Genomic DNA, 19,455 nt, shown 5'->3' with positions numbered 1-19,455 from the left:
GTTATTGTAATGCACTCTTCTACATTTTCTTCTGAACTTAGCATTAATTGTAATTTTTGTTATTGTTATTTTGTTCGTTATCTGCTTTTTCTTCCTAGAATATAAGTTCCCTGAGAGAAGAGACTACAAACAATTGCATCGTATATAACAGATGCTTGCTAAGTGTTGGTTAAATGAAGGAAAAAATAAGCTTCAGTGTAAGTTTATTTTGTGAACTTTGGGAAGACTAGTGTCCATGTGGCTTATAGCTAAGGTAGAGAACACAGATGTCACCAGTGCTGGGTAGGCAGCATGCAGTCTCACCTTGAATACTTCACCAAGACATTGTACTTTCTATTCCCAGTGATAACGGAAAGGGTAGAACGCTGCCTGGCACAGAGTCCACATTCTGTGAAGATTATCTGTCATTTTCTGGATTAGAAAAGGCCTTAATGTTTAGTTTTTCTTCTGCATACCATGTTTCATTCCAGAAATACTGAAACAGTTGATTTTGCAGCAGGTCGGAACCAGCATTTAACATTAAGGTAGTCATATAAAGGCACCAAGTTATCGAGGCCACACTGACAGGCACACCTTTAAACTAAATGCTTTGCCTGTCCAATCATCCAGTCCCTGCTGTCTTTCATATCAATTGAGCAAGGAAAACTGCTTTTCACTCCAGAATAAACGAAGAAAAGTCAAGATAAATAGGAAACACCTATGTATTTGTAATAAAACTATGTGAAGAGATCAGAATTACTTAATAAGTCACGGAGGTTTTAGTGTAAATACAGACGAAAATTACTGCCTAAAATGAAATGACATAGGAAGATTGAGAACTCAAATGAACAGAAAATGACATGCCAGACAATATCAACAAAAAGAAAGTAAGCATTAGTATCAGCCAATGAAATAGCATTAAGGGGACAAAGAGGAAATTTTCATATTAATTAAAGGAACAGTTCATCAGTGATATATAATACAAGAGAAAATCATATGCATCCAAGGAGGTTGTTTCAAAATTTATGAAATAATAACTATAAAAAGAAAATTTTAATTCCCTATGCCCTATAAAATATTTTAACATAGTTCTCAGAAAATAAAAGACTACTAGATCAAAAAAAAATTAAAAGCAGGGCTTGAGAGATGACTCAGGTGTTCAGAGTACTAGCTGCTCTTCCAGAAGACTCAGCTTTGATTTCAAGCATCTACGCAGCAGCTCACAACTGTCTATCCCTCTAGTTTCAGAGGATGCAACACTGACTTCTGGCTTCCTTGGGCACCATACACACATGTAATGCACAGATATGCAAGCAGGCAAAATATCAATGCACAAGCATAACATAAATAAAAAATTAGAAGTAACAATAACTCAAAGCAGGAAGGTTTTGACTAACAATTTCAACTACCTTGATAATATGAACAGCATGCATTAATTATATAGAGAGATAGGAGGGTTTGTAACCAATAAAAACATATATTCTTTCAAATGTATATAGATTGCTTATACAAATTAAGTATCTTGCTAAAAAAAAATTGGGACAGGGTCTTGTTATTTAGCTGGCTTTAAGTGTCTTGACTCTATCTGCCTCCCAGTTGATGAGATTTCAAGTGTGTACATCACACCTGGCCTTCTAAAAACATTTAAAAATGTTTCTGTTTTATAGACTGTATTATTGAGCACAACTCAGTAAGTTTTAAAAGTAAAAAGATAAATGTCGCCCTCAGTATGTTCATGTTACTATAAAAAAAAATACCGTAGAGTAGGCAGCTTATAGAGATAAAAAACTGATTTCTCGCAGTTCTGACAGCTGAAAAGTCCAAAAGGTATCATCAGATTTGATGTCTGGCAAGGGCCCGCTCCTGGCTCATACACAGATGCTGTTTTTTTCCTTGTGCCAATGTTTGAGTAGATAGTTAGGCAAACATGAGCAGGAATGAGGAGGTTGTCCTGTACATGCACCCGTTTTGAGGTTAGATATATTCTGGCAGGGTAGAAGAGGAAGTAGACGTGAGGTAACCAAGGAAACTGCTGCTTTATCTTGGTAACTATGTCTCCTGGTGGCTTGGATGTACTGTTGTGGCTCATCGTTCTTAAAGGTACAGTTGGGCTCTTTTTGCTGTATTTGAAATGGAGGCACCAAGATACTTTTCCACCAAGCATACATAGCCACCAGTGAACATCCTGGTGGGAAAAAAAAACTTGTAGGGGCATCCTGACCCCACAGCATGTATAGTGGAGTGTGGTGAAATGAAGGAGGCACCCAAGGGAAGAAACTTAACAATGATGTCACACTAAGAGACTTTAAGAAACTTCTTTAAATCCAGTGGATAGAACCTAATGGACTGCTATCCACTCTTCAGGACAGCTCACCCCAAGTCACTTTGCAGTGTGTACTCTGCTTTGCTAACTAAAAATATCCTTAAACTATCTGGGTCTCTCAGCTCAAATCTCTCCCTGCAGAAGTCACGGACCAAGGAGAACTATTCATGGGTAACATTCTCAGAAGGTGGAACATGCTAGACCACCAACTCGAGCCTCTTTTATAATAAGGGCATTAATTCCAGGCAAGGAGACTCTGCTTTTAAAAGTTAATCCCCCCACCAAAGAATCTGCCTCCTATTATCATCAAATAAGTGATTAATTTTCAAAAAAGAATTGGAGAAACAGATAATAACCATATCCAAATTTTTTGATATTTAAGACATATTCTAAATTAACATAGTAAAGAGGAAATAAAACAAAAATTGTCAATTATTTAGAGGTTAATGCTAATGAAAACATTAATTATCAAAACCAGTAGGAAGCAGCCAAAGTTGCACTCACAGATAAAGTTATAATCAAAGACATTTATTAGAAAACAAAGAAGTTTAAAAATAGACTACTGTAGAAGACTGAAACATGAGGCATATTTCCCAGACTGTATAAAAATTAGCAGCCTGGGCATGGTGGTGCCTGCCTGTAATCTTAGTATTCAGGAGGCTAAGATCATGAGTTGAAGACCATTGGGAGTTACATAGTGCTTCCCTGTCTCAAAAATAAAATCAACTCGAAATGAGCCAAAGACCTACATTAAAACCCAAAACCCCGATATGCCTAGTTCTGCAAGACATTGACAGTATTTTTTTTTCTGGATATAACCCCAAGAGGAGGAAACAAAAGCAAAAAATGACAAATGAGATCACGTTTATCTATAGAGCACAGCAAAGGAGACAATCAGCAGAATGAATCGGCAGCCTTGAAAATGGAAGAAAATTGTGGCCAGTGACTAATCTGACAGAATGTTAATATGCAGAGTACATAAGAAACTCAAAAAAAAAAAAACCACCTCACAGACAAACCCAAATAATCCCATTAAAAATAGCAAATGATCTGAATCTTATTAAAAGAAAAAATGCCTTGACCAACAAAATACATGAAAAAAATGTTCAATCTCATTAGGCATCAGAGCTACATGGTTCTACCTCACTCTTGTTAGAATAGCTATTGTTAAAAACATAATAAATTAGCAAATGCTGCTGTGGGTGTGAGTTAAAAGGAAGTCTTATACAATATTGGTGGGAATGTAAATTGGCACACCATGACTGTTGTATGGAGACTTTTCAAAAAAAAAAATCTAAAAGTAGATATACCATATGACACTGGTTATCCCACTTCTGTGTATGTACCCAAAAGAAACGAAATCACCACACCAGACACCTGCACACCCATGGTTACTGAAGTTCTATAATACTCTCTAGCTACCACATGGCGTCATCCTAGGTACCAATCAACAGCTGAAGGGGTAAAGAGACCGGGTTGTGTATCTATACACAACGAAGTATTTTTCAGCCACAAACAAGAATGAAATCCTGTCATTTTCAGCAAAATGGAAGGAGTTTGAAGACACTGGATGAACTATGCCAGACACAGAAAGCAAGTTTTAAGTGTTGCATTCCTCATCTCCTTCTCTCTCTCTCTCTCTCTCTCTCTCTCTCTCTCTCTCTCTCTCTCTCCCTCTCCCCCTTCCCCTCCCTCTCTAAGTACAGTAGTGATAACTAGAAATTAGCCTTGGGTTTGCAGAAAAGGTGGTTATTTTTCAATGTATGCTATGTGAATATATGAAAATATCACATAGAATCCCATTAAGGTATACACTATTTTAACTAAAAAATTAAAACACAGGTTAAGCAAAGAACTCAGATTATTAGAAATCCTGAGGGTTTTTTTAGTGAAATACTATGACATACTTTGTACTTTTGCAAATATATGTGGGCATCCATCCTCTAGTGTATGTCCTTAGCAGTCCTGAATCAAATGCTGCTCAGTGGCTGCCTTCATAGGATTCGTTCTCATTTGAGAAGTATTGAGATAGGGGAGCCCTTTCTTGTGAAACCCATTTAATGTACAATGGCATTGGATCTAGTAAAGAGACAGAAATGAGGTTTGATGGCAAAAGAACTGCCAGCGTGGATGTGTAAAGTACAACCCCTACACTACTCTGTAGCCCTCTTGAACATTTAAAACATCTGAACTTTTTAAACTAAAGCTAGTCTGATTCCCCCTCACATAAATAAATACATTTCAGTCACATAAGGTGCTATGATATGCTTGAATGGGTTATAGAAGTATGTGGAACAGCACTGGAATTATAAATATGCACTATGGCTGGCATTATGTGAGACTGGATAATGGAAGGGAACATGTCGAGTATCTCTGGCCGAAAATAACCAAGAGGGTTCAGCAAGGTTTGAAATATATCTCAAACATAAGATCATTGCCTACTTGAAAATAAATCAGCCTACCTAAACCATAGAATTTCTTTTTCCCCACCTAGACTAAGAAAGTCATTTTCTGGACAACAGGCTGTTTGTTACACCCAGTAAGCCTTGCTTGGAATCTGAGAACATTCACGATGGCATGGCTGTCCTGAGGATAGCTTTTACTTTTCTCCCAATTAGTTAAGAACGGGGTTTTACCAGGCAGAGGTAGTGCATGCCTTTAATCCCAGCATTCAGAAAGGATGGGAAGACGGATTTCTGTGAGTTTGAAGCCAGCCTGGTTTACAAAGAGAGTTCCAGGACATCCAGGGCTGTTACACAAAAGGAAGGAAGGAAGGAAGGAAGGAAGGAAGGAAGGAAGGAAGGAAGGAAGGAAGGAAGGAAGGACTTTACTTTTTTTTAAAGATTGATTGATTGATTGATTGATTGATTGATTGATTGATTTAATGTATGTGAGTACAGTGTCGCTGTTTTTTCAGACACACCAGAAGAGGGCATCAGATACCATTACAGATGGTTGTCAGCCACCATGTAGCTGCTGGGAATTGAACCCAGGTTCTCTGGAAGAGCAGTCAGTGCTCTTAACTGCTGAGCCATCTCTCCAGCTCTTCTGGTCTCTTTGGCCTTGCCGGTAAAACCAAGATGACAAAAGGACCGTCATCCTTTGGAAAATATCACAATAAGAGGTATACACCGTGCTGTCACTATTGCTCCAAGGTCTACCACCTTCAGAAGTTGGCCTGTGGCAAATGTGGCTACCCTGCCAAGCTCAAGGAAAAGTATAACTGGAGTGCCAAGGCTAAGAGACAAAACACCGCTGGGACTGGTTGGATGAGGCACCTAAAGATTGTCTACCACAGATTCAGACATGGATTCTGTGATGGAACAACACCTAAACACAAGAGGGCAGCTGTTGCAGCATCCAGTTCATCTTGAGGATTTCAATCGGTCATAAATGTTTTGGTTTCAAAACAAAACAAAACAAAACAAAACAAAACAAAACAAAACAAAACAAAACAAAACGTTCTTTGGGTTTGGCTCCACTTGAAGGTATCGTCCATTGTGATAGGGAAGACAGTACGACAGTGACCAATCACATTGCATCTGCTTTCAGGAAGGAAAGAGATGGGAGTGCTGCTGCTTTTTTTTGTTTTCTTCTTTCTGTTCAGTCCAAGATGCCAGCCCATATTTTGAGTGCACATTCCCACCTTAGTAAATAACCCTAAATAACCCTTCACAGTATGTCCATAAGTCTGCATTATGGGTGACTCTAGAGCCAATCTATTTGGCAAGAAATATTAACCATTATCAATGCATTTTTCCCTGGGCTTTGAGACCTGCCTATCATCAAAACCATTTATTTTGACAGGAATCTAAAGGTGAAGTATTCTTATCATTATTCAAAGAATCTCTGAATTAAAAATGTAAGGAACTTTTATAAACACAGTTAAGACTCTTTGTCTATAACATAAACATAAATGCATATGTGGGCATCCATTTCCATATGCATGATACTATGAGGGAATGGACCCGGTCTCCCTCCATCCTTCTGGATGTCAGGAAATAAGCTCTGTATGGCTACTAATATATATATATACATATATATTCGGAATCAGTGGCAAGGGACCAGAGGTACAGGTAAGGGTCCAGTTTACAGAAAAGTTCACAGGTGCAGTAACATAGCAACATAGCATCCTAGATACAAATGACACTTTGACACTTGAATAAATAGGTTTGTTTCAGCATGTGAATGTTCTGCAAAGACAGAAGCTACTATACTGTTGGGTGACAACTCTTTGTTGGGTAGTGAAGTATACAGGATGCTTGCCAATTTATGAAATAAAACAGGATGGGGAGTGGGAACTGGATCCTTAATGTAATGGCTCTTGAAACACACATGGGCATGAGTTAAGTCCTGTCTGAAATTTCTGAGAAAGTTAGTCTTGGAAGAAACAATGAATTTGCATTTCCAGCCATTCCTCAGGTGAACACTGGTGTTTCTGGCTTGGGGCCTCACTTTAAAGACCACTGACAAAATGCAACATATTGGACCACTAGGGAAATTATGAGGACAGTGAGTGCTCTGAGTCCTAGATTTCCAAATCTGAGGACTTGCCAGATTTCCTGTTGATTCTCAAGGTTGTGGAAGAAAGGAAAATGTAGGAACACAGCATGGGAAGTTGAGATGACTTTGGAGCAAGAATTTTCAAGGCACCAGAAATTACCAAGGCTCCATGAAACATTATTTAAAGCCCTTGGTGTTGAAGCCTATGAAACAGAAAAGTGGCCAGAGAACTGAGCTTCTTGGTCTCTGAAGAGAGGTCCCAGGGCATGTCTTCCAAAGGCTACTGAGAACTCCAGTGACTGACCTACTGTTATCTAAATATGCTCAGAGGTTATCTATTTCACATTCCTAGATGCTGCCTGGTGTATAAAGACTTTGATATCCTAGAGGCTCTCCAAAATCACTAAGGGAATGTGGCCATATTCTTCATAGAGATCAAGAGTTTCCTTTGGGATATTTGTTACTATCCTTACTCCTGCTGAGAAAAGGCAGGGAGTCTTTTCCCACTAAAAGACATCCAAGTCTTCCTATCAAATGCTCATTTCATGTTAGGAAGAAATGAATCATAATAATATGTTGGATTTTTAGGGGGAGGAATGGATATGTGAACAGAGAGGTGCTTCACGGGAAGGACGAGGCATTTCCACTGATCTTGGCTAGAAACATTCAAGAGATTGCAATGGTAGTAAAGGTCAGGGGAGCTGGGGATAGAAGATGGGACCAAGGAGTTTCAAAGGGAAGGAAGGAGGAGTGAGAGTATTCTAAGCACCCATCCAAGTCAAGTCCATGGGTCACGGATGTCAGCTATTCATATCATGTTCTAGATTTCAGATATGTTTTCCTTGACCATAAGTAAAAGATCTGTTTAATCTTGTAGTTGATTTTACATTTGCAATACATCATTGAAACAATTCCACCATTACATAGATAAAGTGCACAAAAAATAGTAACAGATTCATCAGAGGGAGATGGTCCGTGGGTAATGGTGCCCTCCATACAATTCTAAGAGCCTGAGCTTCACCCCAAAACTCCTGTAAAGATGGAAGGAGAGAACAGTCCGCACAAAGTTAGTTTTTTTCCTGCCTTCTACTCATATGTGCCTACCTATATGTATGTATGTATAAATAAATAAATAAATAAATAAATAAATAAATAAATAAATAAGCAAGCAAGCAAGCTGTTTTGGAAAAAAAACCAGCAGAAGCTAGCATTTGTTCATGTCTGTCCCTGTGCCAGGCCGAGAATCAAGTGCTTCAGTCCATTCTCTAGTCTCATCCCCCAGTGAGGATGAGAGGTCCTAGCCTTTTGTGAATGAGGAGCTGCAGCTCTGAATGATGAAATGACTTCCCCAGGATAGCATAGCAAGAAAACTGGCAGTATTGACTGAAGAAAATTAAAGGAACAAGCTAAGCCGAAAGGAAGAAGGAAGAAAATAATACAGATTAGAATGGAGATTGAGGAGACAGAAAGAGTGAAAAGAAAAGCAAAGAAGGAAAAGCAAAAGGCTTCTTTGGTGAGACTGGAAAAATGGAGAAAACTTTCGTGAGATTAACCATGAAACAGAGGGCAGGCGTGAAAGAAAGAGCACAGTTAGTTACCGACCATGTGGGTATGCAAATATGGAACAAAACCAAGTTTGGTTTGAAATTTCCATAATGAAACCCAATTCTTTATAATCCATTACAAATTAATTTCTTAAAAAGGAAGAAGACTTTTTTTTTTGCAAATCTTTTAGCTTGGTCATATAAAGAATAAAAGAAGTATGTTTAAGAGAATAAACCTGAGTAGCTGGGCAAGCAACTGTTTAAGAAAGAGATTGTTGTAGATGGTAGGTTTCAAACTTGGGACAAATGGTAAGGTGTCTATTTAATATATCCAAGGAACCTGGCTGCCAGGTTCTCTCTGCATCCGTCAGTCCTACCTGTTATAGGGCCTTCCTGGCTAGCATACATCAGTCCCTACCCTAACTTCTTCAGCCCAGTGGTTGGGCTGCCCTTCCCTATATAACCCAACCATTTTAGTTATCTGCTCTCTTTGTGCCTTTGGCCCTCCTGGCTGCCACACCTTATTTCCCTCTCATCTCTCTCCCCCTTCCAGTACCCATCTCTCCAAATGCCTGGTTATGTCCACTCCAAACTCTTCTAGATGACCCTGCCTCTGACTGTGCTTTCTCACATATCTATAATAAAGCCTCTCCTCCACCATACCTAAGATCAGTCAGTTTCCTTTCAATTTAGCCAGTGCTATTCATTATGACAATGAGAGAATGGTTGCAAGGGCAGAGGGCATCTTGGAGTTATTTAAGGTTATTCCTCTCATTAGGTTGCTGCTATGCCAGGGCCTCAGAGGCAGAATACCTTAAAGACAGGCACCAGGGTACTTGTGGACTCTGTGGCCAGGCCATCTCAGGTCACAAGCAAACTCAGGTTTGCTTCATTTCAGCAAATCATCCAACTGTGGCTCGAGCAAGCCTGAGAATAGTTCAGAGCACTGCTCCTAAGCATGCAAGCAGTGAGCCTTGGTGGCATCCTTGTGATGCTAGTTCTGCAGGTGCACAGAGTACAAGACCTGCACAGGAAGTTGAATTCAGTGACACAGGTATGTATCCCAGCAACTAGGAAATTAAAGAAGGAAGACTTCGATGTTCAGGCCAACTTGAGCTACACAGCGAATTCAAATCCCACTTGTGCAATTAGTGAGATATTGTATTAATAAAAAGAAAGGAAAGAGATGGCCCTAGTTTCAATCTCCAGTACCCAAAACCTCACCAAATTGGCAAGGCTGCCTAGACCTATGTTTTAAAGAATGCCTCAGAAAGCCTTGGGGCCCAGGTAGGGCAGTGCCTAGCAGAGCTCTGAGTGCAAACTTGCCCCAGACCCCTGCAAATCCCAGAACAACAGAGCTACTCGCCCTCAGTGAAAATCAGAAAAGTGACTTCAGTTCATGACAGTTAAAGCATGGGCTGCACTCAGTACAGCCTTGGGAGTCTCTCTGCCCTGGTATGTCCAGGCGATGGGACAGGGAGTCAAAGGGGACTGTTAGGTACCATGTGGCTTCTGCAAACTTAACTTAGAATCTCCGTACGAGTAGTAATAGTTCTTACTGAGCTATTTATCCAGATCTCAAATATCTTTTCTTTACAATGTATATATCCTAGAATGCTGGAAAGATGGCTCATCAGTTAAGTGTGAATACAGCCATTCCAAGCAACCTGAGATTGGTTCTCAGCACCCATGTTATGTGGCCTACAACTGCCTAACTGCAGCTCTGGGGGATCCAAAACCTCTGGCATACAGAGGCACCTCTACTCATGTTCACATATCCTACACATACAGAGAATTAAAAATAAATCTTAAAAAAAGAATAAATTATACTATTCTAGTTTGTGGGTACATACTGAGTGTCTTAGTCAAGGTTTCTATTCCTGCACAAACATCATAACAAAGAAGCAAGTTGAGGAAGAAAGGATTTATTCTGCTTACATTTCCACACTGCTGTTCATCACTAAAGGAAGTCAGGACTGGAACTCAAGCAGGTCAGGAAGCAGGAGCTGATGCAGAGGCCATGGAGGGATGTTCCTTACTGGCTTGCTTCCCCTGACTTGCTCAGCCTGCTCTCTTACACAAACAAGAATACCAGCCCAGGGATGGCACCACCCACAATGGATCCTCCCCCCTTGATCACCAACTGAGAAAATGCTACACAGCTGGATCTCATGGAGGTACTTCCTCAACTGAAGTTCCTTTCTCTGTGATAACTCCAGCTGTGTCAAGTTGACACAGAAAACCAGCCAGTACACTGAATTAAGTCAAATACACACTTCTGAAATGGATCAGAGGAGACAACTATTTGAACAGATCAACTAAAAGGAATCATTTATTTTGCATGTGTTGGTGTTTTGCTTGCATGTTTGTCTGTCTCTGACATGTATACAGTGTCCATGGAGGCCAAAAGAGGGCATTGGATCCCCTGAAATCTCTCAACCACAATGTTGGTGTTGAGAATCAACCCCAGGAACTCTTGAAGAGCAACCAGTGCTCTTAACTGCGGAGCCATCTTTCCAGATTCAACATTCAAATATTAATTTAAAAATAAAGATAATAGCCATAAAGAAAAGTCTTTGATTAGCTTCTAGCCCATTTTTATTCTTTTTGTGACACCCACCAGTCTGTAGAACGACTCTCTACTATGGATCCCCAGTGGCTATACTAGGATTCAGTGATATCACAGCTACCACACTTAGCTAGGATCCATCATAAGCAACAGTAACTTACCCAACAAAGATAATACCTTATATCTACTTTAAACATCATAACACCAGGTGCTTAGATCCAGTGAAAACAAACAAAAAAACAAAAAACAAAAAATTGAACAACCAAAACAATATACCTCGTGTAGAAGCCAACATCCCTAGTGTGATATAGCCTAAGTAAAGCAATGTCACTGCAGCACAAGACAAACATTCAACATAGCGATTTTGAATATGTTCAAGGGCTTTAAAGAGGATATGAAAAATGCCTTAATGAGGATTGTGAATATATAGTTGAATGAAACAAAATCACTTTCAACATGAAAGTTCAATTTAACAAAGAAACAGATTCACTAAAGAAAGCTTGAACTGAAATAAAATTGGAAATAAAAAACTCAGGGTATCAAAAACCTCAGAGGTAAGCCTCACCAAAAGATTAAGAAATGTGGAAAAAAGAATTCCAGGTCATGAAAATGAGGTAGAATAAATGAATAACTCAGCTTTTCTTAGTTCTTTTTTTTTCTTCAAACTGTTAAATCTAAAAAAAGTCCAGGCACAAAGCATCCAGGATATATAGGAGATATAAAGAAGAAAACCTACAAATATTAGATATAGAAGAAGGAGTTAAAACCCAGGTCAAAGGCACATAAAATAGGGGGGTGGGGGTTGGTTAGATCATAAAATAAAATCTCTCCAAAGAGATGAATAGAAAGATGTCTATCAAGGTACAAGAGGCACACAAAATGTCAAATAGACAGTTCTAAAAGAGAAACTCAAATGACACATAATAACCAAAACATTAAATGTACAGAACAAACAAGGGATATTAAAAATGACAAGGGAAATGATCAAGTCACATATAAAGGCAGGATGGACCATCCAGAGACTACCCCACCTGGGAATCCATCCCATAATCAGCCACCAAACCCAGACACTATTGCATATGCCAGCAAGATTTTGATGAAGGGACCCTGATATAGCTGTCTCATATGAGGGTATGCCAGTGCCTGGCAAATACAGAAGTGGATGCTCATAGTCATCTATAAGATGGAACACAGGGCCCCCAATGGAAGAGCTAGAGAAAGCACCCAGGAGCTGAAGGGGTCTGCAACCCTATAGGTAGAACAACAATATGAACTAACCAGTACCCCCAGAGCTCATGTCTCTAGCTGCATATGTAGGGGAAGAGAGGCCCCTTGGTATTGCAAACTTTATCTGCCCCAGTACAGGGGAATGCCAGGGCCAAGAAGTGGGAGTGGGTGGGTAGGGGAGCAGACGGGGGGGGGGTGTAGGGAACTTTCAGGATAGCATTTGAAATTTGAAATGTATATAAAGAAAATATCTAACAATAATAAAAAAGGCAGGCCCAACAGAATACTATCTGACTTTTCAATGGAGACTTTAAAAGCAATTGTGAACCTGAACAGATTTTTGACAAGCTCTGAGAAACTACATATGACAGCCCAGATTACTATACCCACCAAAACTATCACAATCAATGGGTGCGGGGAAGAGTTGCAAGATAAAAAAAAAAGTTAAGCAATTTCTGCCCACCAATCCAACTTACAGAAGTAAAACTTCAATCTGTAGAGGTTAACTACATCCAAGAGGATACCAGGAATAAATAATCTTAGAAAAGTAAATCAAAAGAGGAAAAAAACCCACAGCACAACAACAAATGAACAGAAACCAATAAACACTGCCCATTAATAATACAGAAGTAATAATAGTCTCAATAATATGCTCATTAACAATACAGAAATATTAATATTCACAATTCTCAATTAAAAAGACACAGACTAAGAGACTGAATTAGAAAACAGTAGTCCATCCTTCTACTGCATCCAAGAAATACACTTCAACATCAAGGACATATATTACCTTAAGGTAAAAGGATGGAAAAAGGTATTCCAAGGAAATGAACCCAAGAAGCAAACAGGCAAGTGTGACTCTAAGCAAGTGAAAGATCTGTATGATATGAACTTCAAGTCTCTGAAGAAAGAAATCAAAGAAGATCTCAGAAGATGTAAAGATCTCCCATGCTCATGGATTGGCAGGATTAATATAGGAAAAATGGCTATCCTGCCGAAAGCAATCTAGAGATTCAATGCAATCCCCATCAAAATTCCAACTCAATTCTTCACTGAGTGAGAAAGGGCAATTTGCAAATTTATCTGGAATAACAAAAAACCTAAGATAGTGAAAACTATTCTCAACAATAAAAGAACTTCTGGGGGAATCACCATCCCTGACCTCAAGCTGTACTACAGAGAAATTGTGATAAAAACAAACAAACAAAAAAAAAAACAAAACAAAACAAAAAACCAAAAATCATAGTACTCATACAGCGACAGACAGGTTGATCAATGGAATAGAAGTGAAGACCCAGAAATGAACCCACACACCTATGGGCACTTGATCTTTGACAAAGGAGCAAAAACTATCCAGTGGAAAAAAGAAAGCATTTTCAACAAATGATTTGATGGTCCAACTGGCTGTCAGAGTGTAGAAGAGTGCAAATTGATTCATTCTTATCTCCTTGTACAAAGCTCAAGTCCAAGTGGATCAAGGAACTCCACATAAAACCAGATAAACTAAAACTTATAGAGGAGAAAGTGGAGAAGAGCCTCAAACATATGGGCACAGGGGGAAATTTACTGAACAGAACACCAATGGCTTGTGCTGTAAGATCAAGAATTGACAAATGGGACCTCATAAAATTGCAAAGCTTCTGTAAGGCAAAGGACAGTGTCAATAAGACAAAAAGGCCACCAACAGATTGGGAAAAGATCTTTACCAATGCTACATCCAATAGAGGGCTAGTATCCAGTATATACAATGAACTCAAGATGTTAGACTCCAGAGAATCAAATAATCCTATTAAAAATGGGGTACAGAGTTAAACAAAGAATTCTCAACTGAGGAATAGTGAATGGCTGAGAAGCACCTAAAGAAAAGTTCAGCATCCTTATTCATCAGGAAAATGCAAATCAAAACAACCCTGAGATTCCACCTCACACTTGTCAGAAAGGCTAAGATCAAAAACTCGGGTGACAGCAGATGCTGGTGAGGATGTGGAGAAAGAGGAACACTCCTCCATTGCTGGTGGGATTGAAAGCTGGTTCAACCACTCTGGAAATCAGTTTGGCGGTTCCTCAGAAAACTGAACATTGTACTACCTGAGGACCCAGCTAGCTATATCACTCCTGGGCATATACCCAGAAGATGCTCCAGCATGTAATAAGAACACATGCTCCACTATGTTCATAGCAGCCCTATTTATAATAACCAGAAGCTGGAAAAAAAAAACAGATGTCCTTCAACAGAGGAATAGATACAGAAAATGTGGTATATTTACACAATGGAGTACTACTCCACTATTAAAAACAATGAATTTATGAAATTCCTAGGCAAATGGATGGACCTGGAGGGCATCATCCTGAGTGAGGTAACCCAATCACAAAAGAACACACGTGATATGCACTCACTGATAAGTGGATATTAACCTAGAAGCTCAGAATACCCAAAATACAATTTGCAAAACACATGAAACTCAAGAAGAAGGAAGACCAAAGTGTGGATACTTCGATCCTTCTTAGAAGGAGGAACAAAATACCCATGGAAAGAGTTACAGAGACAAAGTGTGGAGCAGAGACTGAAGGAAAGGCCATCCAGTGACTGCCCCACCTGGGAATCCATCCCATAAACAACCACCAAAACCAAGCACTATTGTGGATGCCAACAAGAGCTTGCTGACTGGAGCCTTATAAAGCTGTCTCCTGAGAGGCTCTGCCAGTGCCTGACAAATACAGAAGTGGATGCTGGCAGCCATCCATTAGACTGAGCACAGGGTTCCCCCAGTGAAGGAGGTAGAGAAAGGACCCAAGGAGCTAAAGCGGTTTGCAGCCCCATAGGAGGAACAACAATATGAACTGACCAGTACCCCTAGAGCTCCCTGGGACTAAACCACCAATCCCCCCCCCCAAAAAAACACACACACACACACATGGTGGGACTTATGGCTCTAGCTGCATATGTAACAGAGGATGGTCTTGTCAGTCATCAATGGGAGGAGAGGCCCTTGGTCCTGTGAAGGCTCTATGCCCCAGTGTAGGGGAATGCCAGGGCCAGGAAGCAGGAGGGGATGGGTTGGTGATCAGGGGGAGGAGAGGGGGATAGGGGGAGGGGGTTTTGGAGGGAAACCAGGAAAGGGGATAACATTTAAAATGTAAATAGAAAATATCTAATAAAAACGAAAATAAATAAATATCTGACAAAATAGGCTTTGAAATAAAACTAGTACGAACATATAGGGAAGGACACTGTTTACTCACCAAAGGATAGATTTTTTTAAGTAGATATTATAATTCTTAGTATTTGTAAACAAACACAAGTATATCCAAGTTCATAAAGCAAAGGCTACTACAGCTAAAATCACATATTGATCTTAACACAGTGTGTTTTAATTAGGGTTTCTATTGCTGTGATAAAACATCATTACTAAAAACAATGTGGGGAGGAAAGCGTTTATTTTGCTTACATTTCCATGGCCTCTGCATCAACAAAGGTAGTCCGGGCAGGAACTCAAACCAGGCATGAAACTGAAAGCAAGAGCTGTAGAGGTCATGGAGGAGTGCAGCTTACTGGCTTGCTTCAGTCTGCTTTCTCATAGAGCCCAGGACTACCAGCCCAGGATGACACCATCCACAACTGTCTGTGCACACACACACACACACACACACACACACACACACACACACACACACCAATCAATCACTAATTAGAAAAATGTCATACAAGCTTGCCAGTCTAAAGCTGGATCTTATGAAAGCATTTACTCAGTTGAGGTCCTCTCATATGACTCTAGCTTGTGTCAAGTTGACATAAAAACTAGCCAGTATACATGGTGATAATTGTTGACTCATATTCCATTCTTGCCAATAAACAGGTCATCTCCCCCACTTACAAAACTAAACAGAGAAATGTAGCAGTTAAATAATGTAAAAAAAATCAAATAGAGGTTAAAGTCATCTATTGAACATTCTACCCAAACACTACAGAATATATATTCTTCTTAATAGTTCATGGACTTTTCTCCAAACCTTACCATATATGAAGACACAAAGCAGCTCTCAACAGATTCAACAAAATTTAAATAATATATACATCCTATCTGACCACCATGAAGGAAAGCTGGATATCAACAAGAGAAGCAGCAGAAAGTATACAAACTTAGGAAGCTGATGAACTCACTACTGAGCAAAAATTTGGTGGAGACAAAAATCAATAAAGACATTAAAATTTATTAGAATTTAGTAAAAATATACCTAAGCCTATGGAGAAAACAAAAGCAGTTCTAAAAGGCAAGTTCATAGTAATTCGTGCCTATATAAAAATAATTAGAGAGATCTCATATTAGTACATTAGCAACACACTTAAAACTCAAGAAAAACAATAATAAATACTACCTAAAAGGAGTAAATAGGAAGATATAATCACACTCAGAATAGAAATCAGTGAAATAGAAAAAAACACACACAAGGAATCAATGAATAGTTAACTCTTTGAGAAAATCAGTTAAGATTGACACTCTTAGCCAAATTAACCAAAAGGCACAAAGAGAAATAAATTAATAAAATTAGAGATGAAAATGGGGACATCACAACATTTTATATAAAGCTGCTATAACCCTGATGCTCAAACGAGCAAAAATGATGCAAGAATTCTCAATGAAATACTTGCAAACTGAATCCAAGACACCAAGGAAATCCTGAAAATCGTAATGACATACTTTTAAAAATCTGTACTCCACCAAACTGGAAAATATAAAAGAAATGAATGAATTTCTTGACATATATGAACTACCATTGTTAAATCAAGGTAAAATCAACAGTTTAAACAGATCCATAACCACTTGGGAAATAGAAGCAGCAATTAAAAATCTCCTACCCCACCCCACAAAAGCTCAGAACCAGATGGACTAAGTGCAGAATTCTACCAGATTCTTCTTTAAAGAAGAAGTAACAGCAATGCTCCTTAAATTATTCCACAAAACAAAAACTGAAGGAGTATTTTCTAACTCTTTTTATAAAGCTGCTATAACCCTGATGCCAAAACAAATGAAAATTGATGCAAAAATTCTCAATGAAATATTTGCAAACTGAATCCAAGAACACATCAAAAAGATTATCCACCACTATCAGTTCATCTCACAGATGCAGGGGTGTTTTAACATATGTAAACCAATAAATGTAATCCACCACATAAACAGACTGAATGACAAAAACCACATGATCATCCCATTAGACTCAAAAAAGGCTTTGACAAAATCCAGCATCTGTCATGAGAAAAGTCTTGGAGAGACTAGAGACACAAGGAACACGCTTCAACACAATGAAAGCAATTACAGCAAGTCTAGAGCCAACATACACCTAACTGGAAACTCAAAGCATTTCCACTAACATCAGGAACAAGACAAGGTGGTTCACTATCCCCATGCATATTCAATATAGTACTTTAAGTTTTCTCGAGAGAAATAAGACAACTGAAGGAGATCAAGGGGGGTACAATAGGAAGGGAAGAAGTCAAAGCATCTTTTTTGCAGGTAATATGACTTTATACAGTAAAGACTCTACCAGGAAACTCCTACAGCCAAGAAACACTCTGTCAAGTAAAAGGATACAAAATTAACCCACAGCACAGGAAAGAAAGTAATTAAAGATCAGTGAGGAAGAAAGAGGGTGAGTTGAACTCAGTTGTGCTCAGTTCATTTGGGAGCAGTTCAGCTCAGAGGAGTTCAGAGGCAATCTTTCCAAACCGAGCAATTCAGTCAGAAGCTGAGAGAAGCCAGACTGAATCAGTTTGCTTGAAGAGGAGATTGAACCAGAAGAGCTAAGTTGAACCAGCCAGCTAGACTTCGAAAAGAGCTAGAAAGCATGAGCTTATTCAGCAATAAGCCTCCCCCACAATTCCATCTAGCAAATAAAAGTTACTTTACAGACAGAAAAAGCTAAGCATCAGTATCACCCAGTTACAAAGCCTGTGACCTACAACAGCAACCTTCAGGCAAGAAATACTGATTCAGTATTGGCACAAATCTTAGGGGAGTAACCAACTATTGTTTAATTGTATTTTAAGGCCTACAATCTGTCTATGAGATAGACTCCATTTTTTCAAAAAATATTTTAATAGGTATTTTCCTCATTTACATTTCCAATGCTATCCCAAAAGTCCCCCATACCCCCGCCCCCACTCCCCTACCCACCCACTCCCACTTCTTGGCCCTGGCGTTGCCCTGTACTAAGGCATATAAAGTTTGCACGACCAATGGGCCTCTCTTTCCACTGATGGCCGACTAGGCCATCTTTTGATACATATGCAGCTAGAGTCATGAGCTCCGGGGTACTGGTTAGTTCATATTGTTGTTCCACCTATAGGGTTACAGATCCTCCCAGCTCCTTGGGTACTTTCTCTAGCTCCTCCATTGGGGGCCCTGTGCTCCATCCAATAGCTGACTGTGAGCATCCTGTGTTTGCTAGGCCCCTGCATAGCCTCACAAGAGACAACTATATCTGGGTCCTTTCAGCAAAATCTTGCTAGTGTATGCAATGGTGTCCGCGTTTGGAGGCTGATTATGGGATGGATCCCCAGTTATGGCAGTCTCTAGATGGTCCATCCTTTCGTCTCAGCTCCAGACTTTGTCTCTGTAACTCCTTCCATGGGTGGACACTTTGCCCCTTCTTAGAATTGGAAACAAAACACCCATAGACTCCATTTTTGATAGTGTTAAAGTATCCGCAAACCTGAAATCAAATATGTCATGGGTCAAGGGGAAAATCTAACTCTATTATTCTGCTAAAGGAATATAGAAGTAAAATGACATATTGTTATACTCAGAGATCAGCGCCTCATTCAACCTTTCCTTCTTGAAGAAGATGGGAATAAACACAGATGCCCACAACTGGATACTGAACAGAGAGTTAGTGACTTTCCAGTACTCACTCCTAAGTTACATGTCTTCATTAACCCCGCTCCTCAAGGTATAGGATTGTATGAGGAAGAATAGAAGGAAAAGAGCCAGAGATGGTGGATGACTCTAAGGAAATAGCATTTACCAGACTCAACAGTCCTTCCCAGAGGCAGGACTAACATATGAACTAACTGAGACTGTGACAGTGCACACACAAAACCTGCACAGCTTCAAACCAGATTTTTAAAAAGTCTCAACACTGAGTAGAGAAAGTGGACTCAAAGTCCCAGCCCTAACCAAGAAGCAACTTGCAATGTTTACTTACTGGGAAAGAGAAAATCAGTTTTTCCCCAATGTAGCGTCCCTGTATATATCAACCACAGTGTAGCACAGGTCTCACGCCCAGGAGTCGTTGCACAATGCAAAATGAAC

General features: G+C 39.5%; 1 pseudogene; it reads left to right on the top strand.

Moving 5' to 3' along the window:
* Positions 1-5,368: 5,368 nt before the first annotated feature.
* Gm14816 lies at positions 5,369-5,676 on the top strand (annotated as a pseudogene).
* Positions 5,677-19,455: the final 13,779 nt, after the last annotated feature.

Source organism: Mus musculus, chromosome X (genome assembly GCF_000001635.26).
Source record: "Mus musculus strain C57BL/6J chromosome X, GRCm38.p6 C57BL/6J".
In the NCBI taxonomy this organism is placed as follows: domain Eukaryota; kingdom Metazoa; phylum Chordata; class Mammalia; order Rodentia; family Muridae; genus Mus; species Mus musculus.
This window is presented reverse-complemented; position numbering and strand designations above follow the sequence as displayed.